Source organism: Lepidochelys kempii, chromosome 7 (genome assembly GCF_965140285.1).
Source record: "Lepidochelys kempii isolate rLepKem1 chromosome 7, rLepKem1.hap1, whole genome shotgun sequence".
In the NCBI taxonomy this organism is placed as follows: Eukaryota; Metazoa; Chordata; order Testudines; family Cheloniidae; genus Lepidochelys; species Lepidochelys kempii.
Genome location: NC_136386.1, coordinates 25,403,953 through 25,411,444, shown reverse-complemented (window position 1 = coordinate 25,411,444; position 7,492 = coordinate 25,403,953).

Sequence of the window (7,492 nt, the reverse complement as noted above, 5' to 3'; positions counted from 1 at the left end):
GTAAAAATAAGTAAGTAAATGCTCTATCTGCTGTTTAATAACAGACCAGAATCATTTTGACTTGTTTTGTAAATAGTAGATATTCACATCATTTACTTATTTATTTTATTTGCTGTTTCCCAATTTGCACTAGTTACCTATTGTGACTCAATGAAACATATTCACTTTGAAAAGGAAGCTGAATTTCACATTCTCTTGATCACAGTTCCTAATCTTTGTAACAAAAATCCCACCGATGAAGGATAAGCATATTATTAGAACTCAGTTTAATATAGAAAAATAGTTTGTACTGCATGTTATAGCTGCATAGAACATGGGTATTTTTCTTTGCTATAGTCTGTACCAGTATAAACCATAACTCTTAGCACATATATAATAATTTTCAAAGAGTACAATATAAATACATTCTTCAATTTCAGTCTACATGGATTCACACCTCTTTCCCTCCCAAGAGTTATTTGGAAGTTCCAGGTTTGTACAAGAACAAAAATATAAGATTTGTGAACTTTAGTCACCCTTTTGATGAATGTGGTGTAAATGTGCACTGAAACCCCCAAACAAGTAAGTTTCAAGTGCTCTCAAATTTCACTTGGGAATATTTCAAACAGTTCACCTCTATTATGTGTACATATAAAAGGAGAGGCAGCTTATACATGCACCTCAGTAACATTAAGCAAGCAGGTTTCAGAGTAGCAGCCGTGTTAGTCTGTATTCGCAAAAAGAAAAGGAGGACTTGTGGCACCTTAGAGACTAACCAATTTATTTGAGCATAAGCTTTCCTGAGCTACAGCCCACTTCATCGGATGCATTCAGTGGAAAATACAGTGAGGAGATTTTTATGCACACAGAACATGAAAAAATGGGTGTTACCATACACTCTGTAAGGAGAGTGATCACTTAAGATGAACTAATACCAGCAGGAGAGTGGGGGGGGAGAAAATCTTTTGTAGCGATAATCAAGGTGGGCCATTTCCAGCAGTTAACAAGAATGTCTGAGGAACGGTGGGGTGTGGGGGGAAATAAACATGGGGAAATAGTTTTACTTTGTGTAATGACCCAGCCACTCCCAGTCTCTATTCAAGCCTAAGTTAATTGTATCCAGTTTGCAAATTAATTCCAATTCAGCAGTCTCTCGTTGGAGTCTGTCGCCACTAGCCATCACCTTCAGCCCCCAACTAAAACCCCTCCAATGCATTATCAAGGATCTACAACCTATCCTGAAGGATGACCCATCACTCTCACAGATCTTGGGAGACAGGCCAGTCCTTGCTTACAGACAGCCCCCCAACCTGAAGCAAATACTCACCAGCAACCACACACCACACAACAGAACCACTAACCCAGGAACCTATTCTTGCAACAAAGCCCGTTGCCAACTGTGTCCACATATCTATTCAGGGGACACCATCATAGGGCCTAATCGCATCAGCCACACTATCAGAGGCTCGTTCACCTGCACATCTACCAATGTGATATATGCCATCAAGTGCCAGCAATGCCCCTCTGCCATGTACATTGGTCAAACTGGACAGTCTCCACATAAAAGAATAAATGGACACAAATCAGATGTCAAGAATTATAACATTCAAAAACCAGTCGGAGAACACTTCAATCTCTCTGGTCACTCGATTACAGACCTAAAAGTTGCAATATTACAACAAAAAGACTTCAAAAACAGACTCCAACGAGAAACTGCTGAATTGGAATTAATTTGCAAACTGGATACAATTCACTTAGGCTTGAATAGAGACTGGGAGTGGATAGGTCATTACACAAAGTAAAACTATTTCCCCATGTTTATTTCCCCCCAACCCCTACTGTTCCTCAGATGTTCTTGTTAACTGCTGGAAATGGCCCACCTTGATTATCACTACAAAAGGCACCCCCCCCCCGCCGCTCTCCTGCTGGTAATAGCTCACCTTAAGTGATCACTCTCCTTACAGTGTGTATGATAACACCCATTGTTTCATGTTCTGTGTGTATATAAATCTCCTCACTGTATTTTCCACTGAATGCATCCGATGAAGTAGGCTGTAGCTCACAAAAGCTTATGCTCAAATAAATTGGTTAGTCTCTAAGGTGCCACAAGTACTCCTTTTCATTAAGCAAGCAGTCTACAATGGCAAGCATTATGGTGCAGGGTTACATATAAAAATACTAACATAAATAGACTATTACATAGTAATAGCTTGTAACATAGCTCCCAGTTACACTGCCAGAATATATTCCACAGCAAAGTATTACCTATCACTCTCTGCAGTATCTGTAACTGTCTCACTTCTATGGATATGCTGCAAGCTTTGTTGAATAACATTCTGGGTGGGGATGTCATCATCAAAGTCTTCATCATTCACATATTTAGAATCAGACATTTTATATTTGTATAACTTGGATCACAAGCAACGAGGAAAAAAAAGTTCTATATAGGAGGCAGTTTTTTAAATCTTCTGGTTAATTGTGGATTTCCAGAAACAGCAGAAGCCACAGAGGACTTAGGTACTGAAAGAAATATGAAGAATTGTTACAAATCAGAAACAATCCCCCGGCCAGTACTTTGATTTAAACACTGCAAAGACAGTCAACTGTTCTCTTCAGGGTAGGAAATATGTTCCAGTATATTGGTTTGTCATAGTTCTTTCCGCCCTCTTAGAGAGCAAACATGTAGAATAGCTAATGTTATGGCACCACCTACCAGAAAGCAAAAAAAGGAGAGGTTACTCACCAGATGCAGGAACTGGATTGCTTCAAGATGTGTCCCCCCTAAGGGTGCAGAACTTCAGGTGGACAGGCACATGCACACCTGAAGTGGTGCACCCATAAGAACACTACTAAAAGAAGAACAAAAAAACCTAATTAATAATTGGTATAAATGGCCCCTCCCACTTCAGTCATGTTGCCTCTTCTCTTTAGTGGCACCATAATGGATAGGTACTCTAGAGTACCTTTATAGGAGGAGAGGATGTACACTAAGTATTTGCTATAATTTCCCAAACTCTTCTCACGTGATGCTTGGCAGTGGGGAAACAATTCATAGATCACTGCTTTTGCTCAAGATTTGCTTCAAACGAGGAGCATTTAAACCAAGGAGCCATCATTAACTGTCAGAAAAGCACTGCAGCTCTGTGTAAGAGTTCATGTTTTAAGTCTTCCAGTGAAAACCACACCAAAGTATGTGCCTCAAACCTGCCAGAAATTCTGATCCATGTTATTGTGGGCATCCAAAAGACCAATTTGCAAAATAAAATAAAGCTGTCCTGAACAGCACTACATGTTTGTGAATCTCAATAGTTCTACAGGACCGACATAAACTTTTGATCTACTAATTCCAGATGAAAGCTGCAATCAACAATGCCTGCGCACAAACAACGGAGTAAACACAGAGCACCATATTAATTTGATCTACATAAGGATGTGGTGGAATGGGCTTAGTGGAAATCAATGTTTGCCAAATGGAAAGGGTTAAACTATGTACAGAAAATTATATTCAGCCTTTTAATACTGTATTACAGACAATGGAGAATAAAAATTAAAATAGCTAAGATTCTCCTTTTAAAACTTGACAACTGGTTTTGATTTTATGATTTCATGGAAATATACTCATTAATGACCAAAACAATGAAACCATTAAACAAGCAAGATAGAAGAAATAATGAAAGTTACAAATCAGTTCTAGCAGAGCTTTCACAATAAAATGTTTTGAAATTAAAAAACATGCAGCCACTGCAATGGCAACTGATGGCTGCAGAGAGAAAGGGATAAAAATGTATATCCAATTGCTGGTAGAGGTCCATTTTATGTGCGCACAATTTACTAATTGCTGCTTTGCACAATGAAGTACGTGCCATCATATTTATAAAATCAGTGTTAGTCTGTTAGGGCCAAATCCTATTGTCTGTTTTTACTCAGACAAATCTCTCATGATTGACTTCCAGGGAGAGTCTGCCTAAATAAGGACTTCAGAACTGGCTCCCATTTATCCACAAATAAGGCACAATGAGAGAATGTCAGTACAACCCTTGTAGAGTTTGGAAATGTTCTAGAAACATTTTAAAGTTGAGCAGAGGAATTCATAGCAAGCTTGAATCATTTAATTTGTTACCCAGTCCAATTTACATATATTATCCAATTTACATTTATATCTCCAACTTATATATGTACAGTACCTAGATAAATATATTAGTAAAAAATGTAAACAAATAAATGTTTGTATTGCAGGCAAACTCAAAATTGATCAAAATACTATCAGTTATATACATACAATTCAAGTCTAATTATTGCTTTTGGGAAAATTTAAGAATACAAAATTTCACCATAAACTCAGAATAGAAAATAAAAGATTTTCTCTCACCTTTTTTAGCTTTTGAAAAGAACATAGAGGACCTCACGCTTTAAACAAATGATTATTAAGTTGAATCTGATATTTTCATATATTGAAAAATGATCTCTGAAGAGTCCAGATCCATTAATAGCTCTCTATAAATATCTGATCATAAGATACTCTAGGACTTTCTCCACATTTCACACACGTGGGTTAGCTTGTGTCTGATGACATGATCTGATGAATTATACATCAGTAAAAGAAGAGATTAAAAGTCCAGACTCTTGATATAATATTCCAGATGTAATTGTTTTAGTGAGAATTGATGCTTAAGGGAAGTAATATGTTCATTCTCTACATCTGATTTAAAGAAAAATCCCTGCTGTTTTCACATGCTTTATCAACACAGAGTACATTTAAAGGCCAGGATTCATTACTGGGAGCTTGCCTAAAGGAAATGTCAGAGTGCAGATCAAACTCGGGTTTTACATAAATCAATACAGTTAAATATAAACAAAGAAATAAAATAATACATAAACAAAAGGAATTTTATGTTTTTAAAAGAAGACAATATTATGACAGAAGTTGCTCAAAACATGTCAATATGTAATTACAATTTTCACATTCAGACAAAGAAAAGCACATACTCTTGTCTGTGTGTGTGGGTGTGCATGCATGAGAGAGAAAGAGTGTGAGTGTGTGTGTAAGGGGAGGAGAAAAGCCTGTATCTGATACTCCTCTAGCCCCAACACACAAGCATCAGGGAAAGGTGGGACATGGCACCTTGGGTGGGGGCAAAGTTAGGATAGGGTTGGACTTCCTCATTTCATGAGTCTTGAGTTGCCCCACTTTGCAGCAACCTAAAGTACTCTTTCCTCCCAAGCACAGAGCACCTTAGGGGCCAGAAATTAGCCAGTACTCAGGTGTTCAACTCTTAGGAACTTGTCAGTTTCCTAAGCCCTGGTCTACACTAGGACTTTAGGTCGAATTTAGCAGCGTTAAATCGATGTAAACCTGCACCCGTCCACACGATGAAGCCCTTTATTTTGACTTAAAGGGCTCTTGAAATCGATTTCCGTACTCCACCACTGACAAGTGGATTAGCACTTAAATTGGCCTTGCCGGGTCGAATTTGGGGTACTGTGGACACAATTCGACGGTATTGGCCTCCGGGAGTTATCCCAGAGTGCTCCATTGTGACTGCTCTGGACAGCACTCTCAACTCAGATGCACTGGCTAGGTAGACAGGAAAAGAACTGCGAACTTTTGAATCTCATTTCCTGTTTGGCCAGCGTGGCAAGCTGCAGGTGACCACGCAGAGCTCATCAGCAGAGGTGACCATGATGGAGTCCCAGAATCGCAAAAGAGCTCCAGCATGGACTGAACGGGACGTACGGGAACTGATCGCTGTATGGGGAGAGGAATCCGTGCTATTAGAAATCTGTTCCAGTTTTTGAAATGCCAAACCTTTGTCAAAATCTCCCAGGGCATGAAGGACAGAGGCCATAACAGGGATCTGAAGCAGTGCCGCGTGAAACTTAAGGCGCTGAGGCAAGCCTACCAGAAAACCAGAGGGGCGAACGGTCGCTCCAGGTCAGAGCCCCAAACATGACGCTTCTATGATGAGCTGCATGCCATTTTAGGGGGTTCAGCCACCACTACCCCAGCCGTGTTGTTTGACTCCTTCAATGGAGATGGAGGCAACACAGAAGCAGGTTTTGGGAACGAAGAAGCTGATGATGAGGTTGTAGATAGCTCACAGCAAGCAAGGGGAAAAACCGGTTTTCCCGACAGCCAGGAACTGTTTCTCACCCTGGACCTGGAGCCAGTACACCCCAAACCCACCCAAGGCTGCCTCCTGGACCCGGCAGGTGGAGAAGGGACCTCCGGTGAGTGTACCTTTTAAAATACTATACATGGTTTAAAAGCAAGCATGTGAAAGGATTAATCTGCCCTGGCATTTGAGGCTCTCCTGGATGTACTCCCAAAGCCTTTGCAAAAGGTTTCTGGGGAGGGCAGCCTTATTGCGTCTTTCATGGTAGGCCACTTTACCACTCCAGGCCAGTAACACGTACTCGGGAATCATTGTACAACAAAACATTGCAGTGTATGTTTGCTGGCGTTCAAACAACATCCGTTCTTTATCTCTCTGTGTTATCCTCAGGAGAGTGAAATATCATTCATGGTCACCTGGTTGAAATAGGGTGCTTTTCTTCAGGGGACACTTGGAGGAGCCCGTTCCTGCTGGGCTGTTTGCCTGTGGCTAAACAGAAATGTTCCCCGCTGTTAGCCACGGGGAAGGGGGAGGGTTGAGGGGGTAGCCACACGGTGGGGGGGAGGCAAAATGCGACCTTGTAACGAAAGCACATGTGCTATGTATATAATGTTAACAGCAAGGTTTACCCTGAAAGAGTGTAGCCACTGTTTTATAAAATGTGTCTTTTTAAATACCGCTGTCCCTTTTTTTTTCTCCACCAGCTGCATGTGTTTCAATGATCACAGGATCTTCTCCTTCCCAGAGGCTAGTGAAGATTAGAAAGAAAAAAAAACGCACTCATGATGAAATGTTCTCTGAGCTCATGCTGTCCTCCCACACTGACAGAGCACAGATGAATGCGTGGAGGCAAATAATGTCAGAGTGCAGGAAAGCACAAAATGACCGGGAGGAAAGGTGGCGGGCTGAAGAGAGTAAGTGGCGGGCTGAAGAGAGTAAGTGGTGGGCTGAAGACAGGGCTGAAGCTCAAATGTGGCGGCAGCGTGATGAGAGGAGGCAGGATTCAATGCTGAGGCTGCTGGAGGATCAAACCAGTATGCTCCAGTGTATGGTTGAGCTGCAGCAAAGGCAGCTGGAGCACAGACTGCTACTACAGCCCCTGTGTAACCAACCGCCCTCCTCCCCAAGTTCCATAGCCTCCACACCCAGAAGCCCAAGAACGCGGTGGGGGGGGCCACCGGCCAACCAGCCACTCCGCCACAGAGGATTGCCTCAAAAAAAGAAGGCTGGCATTCAATGAATTTTAAAGTTGTAAACTTTTAAAGTGCTGTGTGGCATTTTCCTTCCCTCCTCCACCACCCCTCCTGGGCTACCTTGGTAGTCATCCCCCTATTTGTGTGATGAATGAATAAAGAATGCATGAATGTGAAGCAACAATGACTTTATTGCCTCTGCAAGCG